Genomic DNA, 18,467 nt, shown 5'->3' with positions numbered 1-18,467 from the left:
TGTTTAGCATTCTAAAAATGGAAAAAACAAAGCATTAACCATATTATCATTTGCCAACGACTATATTAAACTTCAAGCTGACATAATGATTGTGTCTGAATTTAGAATGGTGTCTTCGGCTTGAATACAATATCATCCAACTGTCTTTGTGTTCATTTCCTAATCAATAATATGCAGTACTGCATTACATTGAGCATGTGGGCCTTCATTTCGGAGATGTGCCAAAAGTTGAAATAAACCTGCAGATGCCACTGCTGTCAGATGCATAAAATGATTATAGCACTGTAGTAAAGTATCGTTCCAACATTCTTAAAGTGGCACACACAAGTACCAATTGGTTAAATGACAACACAAATCAAAGCCTTTATGTCTTGCAAGCATATAAACAGAACAGTTCTATTAGGTGAGGGGCGGGGGATTAAAATGTTTAATAATATACATGTGTTTATTGCATAAACATTTGTGAATAAGTTTGTATGTTTTGTTTATTTTTGTTACTTTAACCTTTAATAACATTTCTGAGTAAGGAACAAGTCTCTTTATCTAAGGGTTTTAATAAACTTAGACTAAAGCAAAGCTTCCTTCTCAAATCTGAAAACCGTGACGATTTCTAAATTCTAGGTTTTGGCCGCTATCCTCTGAATAACTTACAAAACTGTTACTTCTAATTTGGTGTCGACGATTAAAATGTTACGCCATCATTCATTCGTCAAGCCATGCTACTCAAGTTCCCCCCCTTCTTTTAAAAGTAACTAGAAAGCAGCAAGGATGTTAAAACCAATAAATGCTTAAGTAAATGCAGCGCCGATTCCGCTGGAGACAGAGGTCCAGGTCAGGATTTTGAGGTGACCTTTTAAAAAGACAAAGAAGGCAGCAGTATACAGAGAATGAGACAAACCAACTAAACTAAGAGAAATGAAGGGGAAAAAAAACAATCGAAAACTCACCGCTGCGAAACTTGAAAGCATATAAAACACACTGGATTAAAAAAAAAGGAAAAAAGAAACTGATATCGACAAACACGTCTTCTTTGTGTTCTTTTGAAGGAAAAACTTGAAAGTTTGCCGCTTTCTATCAGTACAGATATGTAGGCACCAAGGATGATCTTCTCTCTGCTGACAAGATTCAGAATCTCAGTGGATTATCCAAAATAGAGATTTGTGGGGAGAATTATCAGTATAATTATACCTGGAAAAATAGCAACTTGTGTGTTGGCAAGCAAGGGCATATGTGTGCAAAGAGTTAATGGACTGTCGATCCCGTGTGTCAAGACACTACGGACCAGTAAATGAAGAAAGGCATAAAGGCAGTTTCGCGACCGGCTAAAAGCGAGACGGGGAAATGTTCGTTATTTCACAAGTGCACAGAAGAGCCTTTCGGAGTTGTCACTATCCTGCGAGGAAACAGGCGAGTAGGTACTGAAGAGCCCAACATCAACAGCAGAAGTGAACAGAAATAATTAATTTTGTTAGCTGTCGCTCGCTTTCTTGCTTTCTCTCTCTCTCCTTTTCTCGCTTCCTGTTAACCCGACCAATATTAGAAGAGTCCACAATACTGCGTTAGTTTTGCATTCACTGGTATCAGAAAAAAGGCGAAGAAATGATGTCTTCACGTTAATATAATTTACATTAATAAATAAAAACACGATGCACGGCTCGCAAAACAGCAACACGATAAAACGGAATTAAAGAAAGTGCGTTTTAGTTTCCAGACGAAAAAACGGGGTGATTGTGTCAGAGATGAATGACAAATCCTTCTATTATGATGTTTTCTGGTCGTTTTGTGTGCCCGGACGGAGCTTCTCTCTCTCTCTCCCTCTCTCTCTCTCTCTCTCTCTGTGTCGCTCGCTCTCTCTCTCTCCCTGTCTCTCTCTCTCTCTCCCTCTCCCCCTCTCTGTGTCCCCATTAAATTATTAGTTGTATTGACTCATCACTCCTCCTGCTGCTGCTGATACTGCCTCTCCTCATTTCAGTAGAAAATAACACCAGAACCGATCATGATTTTTCAAAAGGTTCTCAACGAATAAAGAACGCAAAGCATAAAAAGAAAAAAAAACATCACATACACACGTACATACACAAGACACCTCTCTTGCATCCAATGACCTGGCAGCGAAACATAACAAAACAGAAGGGCTAAAATGTATAAACTGGGGAAAAGTGGAAAGAGGAGAAAGAGAGAGGAGGGTGCGATTTCCGGCTGTGCGCGCAGGAATTTTTAATCAGCTTGATTAGAGTGAGGCGGCTCTGCATTTATTACAGAATAACACACATACATACGCACGCACGCATACACACACACACACACACAACGACACACGGGCTCGCGCGCACGCGCAACCGAAATCGCGTAGGGACACGCGGAAACGTCCAAATTGGAGAAAAAAAGCCATTCAAGCGGTCAACAGCCAGGAACATTCAAACGTTGCGTTTTTAATGCAAGTTTCAAAGCCATGACGTAATAGCCTGCGTTACCGGTATATTCGAGTGAAGGATACATTCCTTATTTTCCGTAGTGGAACTAGATTGTGGACGTCAATGACAACAGAGAAACCGGCATTTCTAATTAAAGGGTTATGGGGCACTTAGAAAGAGAAGATGAGGGTACATCGATTAGGATAATTGAGTATATATTTTATCGATTCGTGCACACTGAAAAGGAGACAATATAAAAACCTAATTGGCGCATGTATTTAAAAAAGAAAAAAATGTGATTATTCAACATCGCGTCGAGATAAATTAACACTCAAGTCAAGTTATAAGGCAGAAAAAGTATTCAGACTCACATGAATCGCCGATTTCGGTAGCGGACCAGGAAGAAGGAGGAAAAAGAACGCCGCACACACAGTATACACTCGCCACCAGTCATATGACACGCAGGAGGACCTGGAGCAAAGGGGATTATTAACAGCACCGAATAGACTGAATAACTGAATTAATAACACATTGTGCACAAGGATGGTACGTAATATTTTCAGGTGACACATGAACACGCGGTTGGAGGTGGGCTCGGAATGTTTAGGGAGGGGTCAAAGTGATTATTAAACTGCACCGCAGAGATCAAATTTCACAACTAGTAAAAGAGCCTGACCACAATACAAATGACACTCGCAAAGGCCACACACACAACACCCGGGGGGAGAAGAGACAAGGAACTCGCGGATTACCAGCATCACACAATAGGCTGAATCCCGCAGCTAATAGCAGGAAAGATAAAGTATATTTTTGGATGGGGGGGTCCTGTCAAGCTCCAGGCTACAAGATTATTGTATATATATATATATATATATATATATATATATATATACACACACACACGAACAGATTGACACACACGTAATTCTACATACAAACACACTAAATTAGGATTAACTCGCCAATGCACCCCAGTACTTCCTCAGTTCAGCTCAGAGCATTTGAATTTACCTGAAAAGTAACTAAATGGGACATGGATATATTAAAGTGCTATGTTAAACAGACAAAAGCACATCCATATAAAAGCCCACCACATCCAACATAGCTCACCAATCTTTTCAGTCACTCGAGACTGTTCTGCTACTGTGGAAGAAATCTTGCTTACTCTTTTGGGAATAACAACTTTTGCTGTGTACGTTATGCAACACATACCTCAATGACAGTGAAGAGGCAGTGATTGATTTTCATATTGTGATTATAATGTAATGGCTTTTGTGAGGCAGGAAATTCCTACTTGTTATTTATTTATTGACTGATAAAGTGAAGTGCGTTCTTCTAGGCAACCAATTCAGCAAAGGCACTTCAAATTAAAATTTTCTTTAGCATTATACTTTTGAAAAATTGTAATGGAACTTGTATGAGTTTTTGTGTAATGTATCACAATATGAAGAAAACTAAGATAAAGTTTTTTTGGTTTTTTTTTTATATGGTAAGGTTGTTATTTGATGAGCAGCATGCAATGGGAAATTAAGGGCATTTTAGCAAGTGACTATATGCCAGAAATAATTTTGAAGCCATATATGGGATATTTTTTTATAAAACAAAGTGGTATCACAATCATGTTCTCTGAAGGGTGAACAAGATTAATCCTCAAGGAGATTTGTGTTGTATTGCTATTCATTAGGTATTACAGAATAGACAATATTGTACACACTTTGAGCATCAAATAATGGAAGTCCTAAATTTGTTAAATACACATTTTAAATATCAACATTACAAAATAACTTTTTCCAAAAGGATATAGTTTACTGCAAATAAATAGAAACAATATAAATATGTACCTACACATATAAACACTTAACTGGAATCCATTTGTTGTCATGCACTATATAGGAGGTAACCTGCATACATCTCCAAAGGAAAATGGAAGGCAAATATGATAATTCTGTTACAAGACCAGAATATTCCATATCACCTAATTTTAGATTGCAAAGTCAAGAACCCTAATCAATTCCATTTCCAAACTGAAATGGACAAGTCTGAGTATATAAAAATTAAGTGTGGCGTTCATAAGTAATCAATATGTTATTTGCTTCTAGTCATTTAATTTTTTAAATTGACCAATTTTATTATTGTTTTGACTAAAGTCACTCAATGTAATTTTAGGTTGACAGGGGAAAATATCCTATCCAGGCACTACTGTTGTAGTTACATAGCAAAAAAAAAAAAAAAAAAAATCAATCCTAGACTGGGAGCCAGGTCATTTGTGGACACACACTCAGTCCCTTTAAATTTATTGTCTTTTAAGTTAAACAAACTTTTATGTCTTTGGCATGTTTAAGAAAATATGGAGAACTCTGAGTTGGCCCGGTTTACACAGGGAGCGGAGGTGGACATAGGAAGATTTTGCAAACTCCAAAACAATGTCCGAGCTGGAATTTGATCCCAGGACTGTGGAACTGTGAGGCAGTTGCACTAACCAACACTACATCGCCTCAAGCATTTCAGTGGGATTTAAATCTGGAGAGAAAGGGACAGACATAACAAAACATTTATCTCACATTTTGTTATGAATGCACATGGCAAGCTTTGAAGTGTGCCTAGGATATCTTTGTCATACAGATATGAAATTTCCTCCAGTAAGATTACAGCCAGTTGGAAGCATTGCTCTTTTTTGTTATAAATCTTTCAATAGTTGGCGGAATTCATTTCCTCTTATACCCCATAAATGGCATTAGTCCCTAAACAGCAGAAGCATCCTCATATCACTCTGAAACCTCTGCCATTATTCAGTGAAATCATGGCATTTCCTCATTTCTTCCACCCTCAAGTCACATTTGGTGCCGATTTGGTCCATTTAAAACCAACTTTAAAAGGTTTTTTCCCTGCAAATCTAAGATTTTATGTAAAAGAAATGAGAATAGTAAGGACACTAAGCCTACTGTGAAAAATTGGTAAGTTTTTGAGCAAGAGCATTTTTTTTTATATGAAAGAAAACACTATGCTGAGTAAGAAAAAAAAAATTAAACGAAAAGGTAAACCTTTAAAAATCTGAATATTTAGTGCTTTTTTGTTATTATATATGTGTGGTAAGGTTTCATTAAAAATGTTCCTAATACTGAAATGTGTTCTGGTCCAAATTAATGAAAAGTGATAATCATAATCCTATTACTGTGGTTTTGCACTATAAATTGTACTAAAAGAATTTAACTCTCAAAACAGAAAGATGAAGTGTTTAGGTACTGTAAAAACAAGTGACAGTTATAAATATAGTTTATGCTTTACAAAAAAGAATTTTGCAGAATTACCGAATTACCATATACTTTAGTCAACATATATTTTTAATAACTCAATATACATCTAATTAAAAGTGAATAGACTGCAAATAATATGATGAACTGCAATCAAATTCTTAGTATAATTATCCTTTTGAATAGTGTTCAGGACAGCCCAGAAGTTCTTTTGAAGCATACCACACAATATTTTAAACAAAGGTCTTGGATTCAAATCCATCTTTGTAACAACAAGTATGTTTTGAGCATAATACCACAAAAACAAAGAAAGCATTTTTTACCAAGCTCTACATAAACCACATTAAGATGTTAAACAACTGCCACACACAATGCCAGTGGCTTTAGTGTTTTTCAGAGTTGTAACAGTGGATCTGAAATCGAGATGAGAATTTGCTTGGAAACCAACGTAATACTTGTAGTATCCAGTATTCAAGACATTCCTCCACCTTATACTTTGTCATTTTATAGTTTAATTCATGTTTGTTTTAATACATTGTCTTCTCTGCTCACAGGCGGACTTGGTCCTCTTGACAAAAAGAAAGCATTTATCAGAAGCAACAAAGCAATTCTATAATATGTAATAAACTATACTATGTAGGGTGCTATTTTATGAGCTCTGGGTCTACTTTCAATTTTGTGTTACATTGTTCATAGTAAGAAGACAGATATAAGCAGGGCTAAGCCATTTATACAAGCTTAGCGTAGTTTCAGGAGGATTTTGATCTTTGTCTCGGTGTACTATGTAAAAACCTGACTTTACCATAAAAGCAGTAAAGACAGCAAAAGATGAGGCAGAGGAAATTAAGTAGAATATGACTTTGGCACTCTGGGGTGGAAAATCCTAACCTGCATCTCAATCTTTGAACAGTAAATGCCCCTCTCTTTGACTAACAAATATTTTATTTATATATATATATATATATGCTAAAAAACACTTTATTCATACAGCCTAAAATTGGACAGAAGGGTAGAACAGACATATATTAGCATATGTTTGTCTTATTTAAACTTTTGCCAAACAATATGATTTTAAGGAATGTACACTGTGTCACAGCTATATTTACAAATAAAATGTAGTTCTAACTTGCAGGGGAAACTCAGGGGTTGGTACCAGGTTTGACACTCCAGCCACTGTAAATAACCTCACACTGTTCCACTCCTTTCGAACTAGTGTGGAGCTGTGGTGTCACCCGTTGCATGGCTGCACTTGCATCCTAATTTGGGATCCTGGGGTGGTTCGTTGTGTGATGGGTGCAGCAACACGCTGTATTAGTGCATTCTCCCAACAGCTCAAATCAAGAGGTAATTATTATACCTTTCTAAAAAATATCTGTCCTAATACTATGAATATATTGGTCTGAAAGACAAATTAACACCATATTATCTATCCAAAGTAATAATGCTGAACAATACATTAAAATGTGTGATGCAAAACTGAAACTTAAAATCATGTGACATTTAGGAAATATCAAGGTTATCGAGGGAATATGAGGGTGGAGATTTTAAATTTGGCTTTAATTGAAGATGTAGTGATTCACTTGCTATTACGGCTCATCTGACCAAAAATTTTTTAATATACAGTAAAATTGTGAGAATCTAGGAAATATGGTAAAAGGATTGGAGAAGGCTTTGCATGCTCCTGAAAAACTACGTATGTCACCCTTTAATTCTCTTTACTTTGCCCACATGCAAGGGTACTGATACATATTAAATACTGAAGAACATCAAAGGCGGGATTACTGGAATTAAGACAAAATTTCTAAATTGAAAACACGCTCAAAATTCTGGGTTCTCCATACGGCACTGAAAGACATTTGCACTTATACAGAAAAGAGCCTGCAACACACACTATTTTGTCATTCTTAAAGAAAACAATACACAGTCCTGCCATTTTCTAAATATTTAAGTAAATGCTAAAATCAAGAATGGTAAACACTGTACCAACTATTTAAAAGAAGTTTGTTCTATTGAATTTTATTTGCTCAAATGTTTCCTAAAACAAAACTAGCATAAAATTTAAATTATGTACAAAGATAATTTCAACATTTAATCATCCATATAGGGAAGACACAGTAGGGCAATGGTTAGTGCAGATGCCACAAAGCCTCAGAGGTAGTGTTTCAGATCATGGCCCATAATGTCAATATGTGTGAGCCTGTCCAGGTTTGGTTCCTGCCTTGTGCCCAATTCTGCCAGGCTAGGCACTAGTTTCCCATATTGTCGAATTAGAGGAATGGGTTACAAAATAGATATGTGGTGAAACAAGTGGTGTGATGGTAATTATTCTTGGAAGTCATCTGCTTTATCTAGTAACTTATCATAAACCTGTATGCACTAATTTGTTTTTCAGGAAATGAGTGTTTTTAGATCAGGGTATAGGCTCTTTTCCTCAAAAATGAAACAGACCAATTGTAATGCTCAATGCATGTAGTGAAAACATCAGTTAACTGAATTGAGCAGAATGTTACAGACGTTTACAGGAAAGATACATTTTTTATTACACAATCTTTGCATTATCGTTCTCTTGCAAAATCTTAAGAAAATGTGATATTTAAAATTTTGAAACTGAAAGAAAAAATGCATATATACAGTATTTCAATGAATTTGTACAATATATATGCTGTAAATTTGTGATCAGTTCATAATGTTCATAAAATATCACAAATGCACAAATAATATGAAATGAATGAAACAGGAACATTTTATTTGTGTTTGATGTCCGATTATTCTTATTAAAGCACACGTCTAATAAATGACAAGGGGTCACTTATTTGAAAAAGTTTAATGGAATAAAGGCTTACACTGAAAAAGACTAAAGCATTCAATGCTCTTGGTAAACTAACAATACATCAAATATTTTCATGAATAAGCAAACCCAGTTCTATACATATGGCAGGTCTGGCTCAGTCTTATAGCAAACTGTTTCTGAAACAAAGTGTAATGAAGACATTCTTATAAGATATTACACTTATACTTTGAGAACAATTAAGACTAAAATTCATTTCAGCTGTGCTTGACTTTTTAGAATATTAAATATTAGAAAACTTGTAACTCCGCTGCAAAAAATGTTGGTCAATAGTTCACATAAATATCAATAATGAAGAAAAAAAAATACAAAAAAAAAAAACCCACAAATTTTTCCCTTGTAGATTGCAATATATCAGTAATTAACTGATTTTAGAATGATGTGTCAAAGAGGAAAGTTGTTTGTATGTTTTGTTTAAAATACTTTTTACTTTTAGTTTAAAATACTCTTTCAGAAATAATATGTTTATTGATTAGAAGATGCAAGCATGCACAACACAATAACAAGGATAAAATATTTGTAAAAGGGGCTTTTGGGGAGAAAAATCACAACTTCTGTACATTATGTAACTGAAAAAGGAATTAGAAACAAATATAAATTCACTCATAATTCATTAAAGAAACGAACGTGGCTCAATCGCGGACCAGTGAAACATGCTCAATCACTAGATTTATCTGAAGCACAAAACTGTACCAGCTGTTCTTTGGTTACTGTCAGGCAAATTTATATGAAAATGTCTCATCTCCAGACTTGCGAGTTGTAGTCCAGCAGTGGCAGCAAAAAAATTAAAAAAAAAAAAAAAAAAAAAAAAAGTCACTTACTGGTTCATTGATGGAAAACAAATGTGGACCCCTCTGTAAAGCACTAGAGAAATTCATAATGAAACACTTTTACCGTACAGTAATAAGCCTCCTACTGTCTATTACTGTTGAAAATAAGCTTTCTTAAAAAAAAAAAAAAACTTTACATTAGATTTCAATGTACATACTTTACCTGTATGCAGATTTTATTCAGTTACAGTACTTAAATGAAGGTAAAGAGTGATCACATGCAATTTCCATATAAACTACAATTTAATTCTGTTTCCTGCTCCATTGCTCTCTAGTCAACACAAATTTCACTAGAAAAATAGCCTGTGTTGAATGGCCTTATAAATTCTAAACTACTTCTTACCACTTGTCCAATGAGGGGGTCATAAGATTTTGTTTTAATGGACTTGCTTTGACATGTTTAGAGTAACCTTGTTTGAATAACGAATAATATGCCAGTAGATCTTTGGCATGGCATAACAGAATATTAGAGATATTAAGAAATGGGGGAGCTACCTATAACAACACTTGGTAACATGTAAATTATGGTGGGATATTACATAAAGTGTATTAAGGTGTTAAAATACATTTACCAGTCAGTTTTGGAAAGCACACAGATACACAGATGTGTTCATTTGTAAAATGAGTGTGTACCTGTTCCACCTGCTAACAGGGTCTGAAATGATACAGAAAAATATTTTTGAAATAAATGTTTTCTGTACCATATTATATTTTGCCGTATGCATGTTTGACATTTTCAATTTAAATAACCAGTTACACACGTCTCAGTTTTACATTCCAATTTCACTCCAAACTTCTTCCCCTTAAACTCTACTATATGCAGTTTTCTATCAACTTTAAAGTTAACCAACTTTTACAGATAAAATATAAGATATTGAAAATATTTTTAATGTATCTGCAAATAATATTAATGTTAAATTCCATGAAACAAACAGGAACATCCAGAGTAAAGAAATTCATGTACAATCAATTTGTGAAATGAATGGACTGTGCAGAGTTTACTTTCAGAACTGCACTGAGATAAGGATTTAATAAGGTTATAGCAGGAAATTACTTCTATAAAATAAGGACTTATCCAAAACAGACCACTAAGCAATAATTTGGTAGAAATCATACATAACTCAAAGCATAAAAGAAACAACATTCACATATTGTTTCACAAACATCCTCTACTGACAGTATTGCAGTCATTTCATTATTTTTTGTTCTTGCAAACAAATGTTGCAAAATACTTACAAACTGACAATGCATACACTTACATATTTCCATCCACGTATAATGTACAGCACACTATGTAAACATCTTGCGCACACAACTATAATTTCCCTTAAAAGAATTGTAAAAGACTGAACTCTGTAATATAGGGTAAATATTATGTACAGTGGTGAATGCACATTTTAATCATTATATAAATAGTTGATACAAAACACATACATACTAGTGTGCTATATGCAAACACGATATATTCATAAATATGCCCGCTTTTATAACATATACATAGTTACATAGAAATCAAAAATTAGAGTCCATCTGATTGTAAGACAAATGCTTACAGAAATTATAGTGAATTAAAAGTATAAATTAGTGTTAATAAAACTGTCTGGAGCCGAGTTACCTTTGTATATGTATGTTCTTTGGTATGTGCATAATTTTAAGTTCTTCTGTTTTTGAATCCGAGCCCAGGAATGCACAAACAATACAAAAAGGGATACTGTCTCTTTAAAACTGGTTACAGCATGCCAGAGAATCTTTTTTTTTCTCCATCATTTGAAATGATAACACAACTCTTTCAAACAAGGAGGAGTCACAACACAGCTAGATATTAAAAGATAGACAGAGCTCTTATTTACTGGCGACAGGAAAATAAATACATACAACAGCAGTTAAACAGGTATTTACTTTCCAGTTACCACAGATATAATTTTCTTCAGTTTGCTGAACTGTTATTTAACAACAATGTAAATTACCAGGAGAAGAAATGCATGGCTTCAGGTGGGATATCAGGGTTCATCTCACAAGTGGGACAAACTACAGCCAGAACAGAACCAAACATAAATTAGTTTGTTAAAGATAAAAAGGTCACTGCTGTGAGATCACAGATAACTCAATTATTTTAGAAAAAAAAAATCTAATAATTGTTGTACTGTTTATATTAAGTATGTGATAAAGGCTGTGAGATGATATTAGTTAATTGAACAGAAGATTGATTTCTCCATGTATCCCCTCAACAAAAACACAGCTGTTAGAATGACTGAGAACTCTAAATTGAATATGAATGTGTGTACACAAAAGCATGCCCTGTGGTCCGATCCAGAAATATAGCCTGCTTTGTACAAGTTGCTCTCAGAAAAAGATTCTAGCTCCTATAAGGCTGTTAAAAAAATTTGAATTTTTATTTGGTATTAAATAATTAGAAGAAAAATTGGGTTGCCAAACATCAACACTTTAACTATGATGCATATGGTTAAAAAGATGAAGTGAAAATGCACTTAAAAAATAATAAACAAAGTTGTCTATCCTACATCAAGTCTGCTTAGGGTGCACAAATCAGTTTAATATTTACAAAAATTTATTTTAGATTGAAGAGGAATACTGTTGGCTAGTCAAAACAAAATGGACTGAACCTGGTTCAGAAAATTGAAGGATAGAAATACTGTTATAGAAAAGCATCATATATTGGAACCCAAGGAATTTCCCATCACCTTAATTAACGCATTCTATTTTTGTGCACATTAAGTAACACACAGGAAATAAGCTTTATCATCCCATGATGCCAAACCACCGATCAGTAAATAGAGGAAATCACTCTGAACATACTCTTTACCAGTAAATTAATGACAGTGGTTTAAAAACAAAAAAAACAACAAGTATGTGTTCCAGCATTAATTATTTAATTAGCAGTTTCATTAGGTGTCCTTTTTCTTCTTGTGGTTTGAGCATTTATTGCAAGACAAAGTGTCTTGGTTCCTTGTACTCAACCAAGAAATGTTAAGACCAAAGTAAAGTATTTTCTAATCACGGTGTCTAATAAGGTTTTTACAATATCACCATATACCCACATTGCCTCCTCTGGGATAAAGATGCAGAATTATGAACCAATTAGCACTAAAAGTGATGTAAGCTTTGGGTCAAACAAATCTGGGCTGAAATCGCCAGAGGTTGCTACAGTGAAAATAAAAATTGGCTTCCTGTTATTGAATATACAAGGGGTTATTCAGTTTTACAAATAACTTTAAAAAATTGTTCAATCGTATACTGTAATTGTAAATTACTAGGCATATTTTTATTTTGTGTTCTAATGCAAAGTTATCAGATGACTACATGTGTTAAATTGATGAGAAAGTGCTGAAGTATGTATCCCTTCAGAAGGAATACTTCTTTTATCAAGCTACAAACTCAAATACATTTGCAATACATAAACAAATCAACCTGCCATAACCTAACATTGACATAATGTTATTATAGGTGATTTATGCTTCTTTTTAATTGAAGTACAGTCACAAAATCTATTATATATTTTTGTACTCATATATAAAATATAATGCATGTACTGTACCTTAATCACCTGTTCAATCCCAGTGAAATTCAAGAGACTTCTACAATACAGGTATAGTTTTTGCTTGCCTGTACCACCCCCACCCACCACTATTTGCCAGAAGTACTGGCTTCCATGTGTGTTGACAACACATGTGAACCAAAAGTAACATCAAAAATGAGTTAATAAAATTACATAGAAATTAACAGACCTTCCCACCCTTTGGCCATCTGAGTAAAATCATGCTTTCTTTTTTACTCATCTCCTCTTAAAGTTAAAAGATGAAAAAGATAACAGTTAATGTTCTTGTATTACATACTGTAGTCTTTCATGTTTAAAAACACTTACAAGAATTGACAGGATTTCTAACAAGTGAAATTTTGCTACGTAATTCTAAGCTGTGGTTGAATTAAGTGAAGACAGTGTCTTTTGTTTGTTTTTCTGCCATATATATATATATATATATAATATATATATATATATATATATATAAATAAAATAGTCTAGGCTTGGTAGAAAGTATTTCTAATGAAAATGACATTATAGTTTTTAATCATTAAAAAGATGAAAGGGTTAATACATATTACAAGGTTTTCCTCTGAATGCTGACACTAGGCAAAATATACCAAATTGAATTTCCTACCCAGAACATAACTCTGATTCATTAATTGAATGCACTTAAAGATAAAATAAGATGATCAGACACCATTGTATTTTGGCAAAAGTAATAACTTGTCTCAACATTCCAAAGTACTGGAAAAAGCAAAATAACAGATTATACAGTAGGATATTTTTTCCCTAGAATATTTCTATAAATCAAATCTTAAACATATAAAAAGTAAACCTAGAAGTGCTGCTATTACTATTGCATTGCAAAAAATTTGAACTGGTTATTTTAATCTAACATCTGAACTTACTACATACAAAGCATCAGGCAACCAGAAATCAAAATGGATTCAAGAGCATTAACTTATCAAGAGTCTAAGGAGACAAGAGAAGGAATTAACATGCCATTTTAAGCTATTGAGTACACAGTATTTCTGCTCACTGTACATCTTTGAATATATAAGAAAGTACATTACCGAATGTTACTGGCCCTAAACAATCATTCACTCTTCAAATCCCAAAGGAAAAATACTTCTCAATGTTTCACATAAAATAAACCAGTTAAGATACTCTAACTTGTCACACTGTATTCCTTTATTTGGCAATAATCCTATTTATTGACTTTTCAGGCAGAGATAAGATTCTGCAGCAAGCCCTCCTATTTCTGTATACTATTTCTGTGTTGTCTTTCCTCACACGAGTAGTTTCTATACTGCAAATTATTAATTACCATTCTAAAGATACACACAGACTTTCAGGAATATCTGCAATAAACAGAACAAATGCACCTAAATGAACGATATGGTAAGTAAAATACCATTAAAGAAAATAAAGCTAGAAATGAATGCTTCAGGTGCAAACATTATAGCTGATGATTATTTAATGACAAGAGATGTAGACACTTTTATTTTAAATAAACGCCATTTGAGGTCCAACTCCTAGTCACCTAGTAGCTTTCAAAATATATTAACGTTGAAAATTGACAGCGTTAAGGGGGGGGGGGGGCGGTGGTGGTGCTGAGAGCAAATATTCATATAAAGTATATGACTAATGTGTTTTACTAATATAGCTCACTTTAAGTAAGGCTAACAGACTTAATGATTTTTCTTTTAGAACAATTATTTTAAATTATAGTTTTGCATTATATGCCTGTGCCCCAGTAATAAAGCTTGTTAGAACTAGCTGCCTGAACTTACTCAGTGTGGCTTTATTGCTCAGTAAAGAATTGGAGGAATCTTTTACAGTATGGTAAATTGCGTACTATGCTTTAAAAACGTGCTATCATTAGTGTTTACCTAGTATCGTCTTTTAGTGTGGTTATTATATATCCTTTAGTAATCTCCTTAAAAATAATGAACATTACATGATGTGAAATAAGCTTATGAGTTTTTACTGCCTTGGTTTGATACATAATTATGATGTAACCTTAAAGCATTGATTCGTTGTCAGATTAAAATAACTTTTGATTTTATGCAAAAAAAAAACACAGTAAAACGCGCAAACTGGTTTAGTATTATTTCACAACATATGTATGAACGTTAAGAAGATTAAAACTGGCGCTCTGTCCAGGGTTGGCTACTGCCTTGCGCATAGTCCTGCCAAGATAGGTTACAGCCCCCGCGACCCTGAACTGAATTAGGCGGTTTCGGAAATGAATAGATGGTTGATGATTACATGCAGTGGAAATTCTTAGAAACGCTTTAATACTGTGAAGAATACATACATTTAAAATAAGCAGAACTCATAATACAACTTAAAACTGTGCACCTCAGAGATCAAGCTATATGAACATTAACTAAGAGTAATCCGTAATAAATGCACAGATTGTCCAGGAGCACTTTAAAGCAAACGTCTAAACGTCGCAACACACCGTGTACAAATACAAACCAATCTTAAGGTAAAGAAGTGTACCTGTTAGGAGGGCTGAAGAGGATAAGGACTTTAGAAAACCATCTTGAACTGCAAAAGGTCACTATGTCGGTCAACTATAAAATAAACCCCGTGGCTGGACTTCATCGTACGTGCAACTGAAGATAAGCCATGTGCTGGTTTCCACAAATTGTAAGGAAGCACATATTAATATTACGCGTTGACAAATTATAAGAGCAACACAAAGAGACCAAAAGGACAGCTACTGTAGCCAAAGAAAGGTAAGTAATGATCATTAAACTCCCCCACTCAAGTGGAATCCCCGTAATGGTTAATCATATCAAAAACGACGTAAAACAAAATCAACGCCTTTAAATGAACTCGTCCTTATTCATACAGGGACTAAATGATCTAAAATACTTGTATCCTTATCCTCCGTTTCGTAAGGCATTTCAAAGTACAGAGCGGTAACATTACAGGTGGTCTATGAATGTAATGTTAATTCTGACTACCTTAAAAATTACTTCATTTCAAGTCATACTGCTTGCGTTGATCGAAAGAAATATGCTTTCTTAAAAAGGGGCCTGCCAATTCTCGCTTGCTTCTAGCTATCTGTCATAATGAGAACACGGCCACCGTCTAGGCAGACCTAGAAGGTCAATGAAACTCTCGTCACATTATGTCTTACTGATCCACAACAGGGCTGTGTTATTACTACTTACTTGTTTCACTCGTCGTTCAGCGTGTTAATTACGGTTTCGGTCGTTTTGCCAGTTTTGATGGAGAGCTAATAGTTTTGGGACACTGCTATACAGGCGAACGGCGCCGAAAGACACACTCGGCAGTGCAATATATGCCCCGCGTCTTAATTTGATTTACTAAAACGGTGTCTAATCATGCAGATTATTTCACAGTAGTCTTTGTGTCTTCCCATGGTCAGCAAACACACTTGAGCCCCCGACCGGATGCAAAAAGTAAAATGATTTTTAAACACGGAAGTTAAGGAGCTTCTTTACTGTCATAACTTGACATTGCATAGGCACATCACGTTTCGGCGTCTCGGTCAGCCCCCACCCCAAAAAAAATCACCTGCAGCTCAGCGCTCTACTCCCTCTGAATGCGTGCTAGTTAAAAGACGCGAGCTGGTACCGAAGCACGCACGCACGCGCGTCCTCGTGCACTGCATCTACCGACTGATAGAAGGACAGGCTCTAATGATTTTACGGCTTATCTTTGGAAGTCACGTGCTACAATTTATTGTAAAAGTAAGAATCTGTAATGGGCGCAATAGAGAAGAACTTTCTCAGCATCGATCAACGGGAAAGAGCCCTTCAGCTGTGGAGAGATCAGATGGTAGCCTGCACTCTGTAACTATGCACTAAACGCACGTTCGTGCTCCGTGTCTTTCTGAGCATGCGATACTTTGCCTTCCTTGCACAGCAAGTTCAGAGTGAAAGGCAAGAAAGACACTTCGTCGTTATTACACAACAAGTGGCAATAAAGACACCGTATTCATGTCCTCTGTGGTTAAATACTGCGTACAAGCAAAACAATAAAAGTTAAACGTACCTCCGAATTTCCTAACTTAACCGGACCTGTCAAGCCTCTGGTTTCCCATCAAAAAAGTTCACACGCTCGTTCAGCTGCTGCCACCTTTGTTGAGAGATCCAGTAACTCCTCCGATCAAAGATGAGTATGACTTGAAGCTTCGGTGTCGATTTTTTTAACCCCCCTCCTACAAAGCGCGCTTCTATTCAATTTGTGCAAATAGAGAGTGAACGCAGGGGAGAGCTGCGCGGGTTAAAGCAGAGATGGGTAGAGACACCGGGGGAAGGGGGCGGGACCTGCGAGAGGAAGTCAGGTAAAGCGTCCGACCCCTCCCAGCTTCTGATGTTCGGATCGATGATTTGTCGGTTCGCTCTCGAGCTTCGAGCTGTTTTATAGTTTGCCGAGCGCACACTCCCCGGGGAGCGACTTTCACAGCACCCGGGAGAAGAGCTTCGCTTTGCCAAGAGATGTTTTTTCACAGTCACAATCTCATTTATTTTCATTTTTGCACGCCACATGCTTACCTGTCATCTAAAAGCACACTCAAACCCCCCGGAGGGTGGAGAATCGGGGGAGGGGGATTATTCGCGTCTATAGCGTATTAAATATAATACACAAAACACCAATTTCACTCACATAAGAATGTTTCTTAGTGCACTCAGTGATCCGTGATTATAGAAACATACAAACAATTTTGCACGTCGCTCGTCTTATATTTGAATATCAAGGGATAGGATCTAATTCATTTTTACTTTATCTACTGAATTAAAAAAAAACGACGAACTACACAACAAAAAGTTACATACAACGAAAAGCAACACTGACTTTGACCTGTTCAAACTAATATAGGCAGAGGTATGTCGTGGGCATCATGCAAATTCTGATCAAAAGTGATACTTTATATTCAAATATATTGTGACTGCCGTGCAAGTTTTAAAGCATGTGGTACTTTTTTTGCGGTGTGCACCATTTATAATCAGAGATTGTCTGTGAAGCAAAATTCTTTGAAAGAGCGAGGTCGGTTTACAGTAGATCAACTGGTAATCCGAGGTTTATTGTGCTTTATTTTGCGCAATACTGCAAAACAGTATAGTTCTTATTTCAACTGATAAGTATATTCAGTTTTTAGGGTACTGTATAATTTTTAGGGTATTGTGGATTTAGTCGAATCCGTTTGGAGACAGTCCTTTAAATTGTTTCAGTCTGTGTGATTGCTAATCTTTTCTTGAACACAAACGTGTACACATCTATCGTGGTGTAATGCTTAAATTGTATCTTCATAAATTGCCATACTAGCGATTGTGGTAGGGTATAGCTTTGCTTTAATAAAAGCATCCAGCTGCCTCGTTTTTCACCAGTCTATTCAATAGGATATGACTTTTATCGCAACCGTTGTATTTAGATTTGAGATGCTCGTGGACTTGACAGGTATGGTTTGCGACCAATACATTGTAATACATCATTTCAAGAAGCATGCTTTTATTCAACCGTTTCCTTCGGTACCTGACATGGCATGGTTGTGCTCTCACAGGAAACTTAACTCCCTCTTTATATAGACACTTGCAC

At 35.4% G+C, this 18,467-nt stretch overlaps 1 protein-coding gene across 5 annotated transcripts in view; it reads right to left on the bottom strand.

Annotated features, from left to right (window-relative positions):
* The window catches only part of satb1a (SATB homeobox 1a), a 69,818-nt gene extending 52,589 nt beyond the window's left edge, over window positions 1-17,229 (bottom strand). Inside the window, exon 1 of one of the 5 annotated variants that reach the window (XM_051935907.1) lies at window positions 16,923-17,229. The gene's annotated coding sequence lies outside the window, so the exon portion shown is untranslated. Of the gene's footprint in view, window positions 1-947; window positions 1,775-2,785; window positions 3,002-16,922 lie in introns of those variants that run through there. The other 4 variants (XM_028818191.2, XM_028818186.2, XM_028818189.2 and 1 more) reach the window with 4 other exon arrangements.
* Window positions 17,230-18,467: the final 1,238 nt, after the last annotated feature.

This window comes from Erpetoichthys calabaricus, chromosome 13 (genome assembly GCF_900747795.2).
Source record: "Erpetoichthys calabaricus chromosome 13, fErpCal1.3, whole genome shotgun sequence".
Taxonomy (NCBI): Eukaryota; Metazoa; Chordata; class Cladistia; order Polypteriformes; family Polypteridae; genus Erpetoichthys; species Erpetoichthys calabaricus.
The sequence above is the reverse complement of the archived record's forward strand: the minus strand, read 5'-3'. Positions and strand labels throughout refer to the sequence as shown.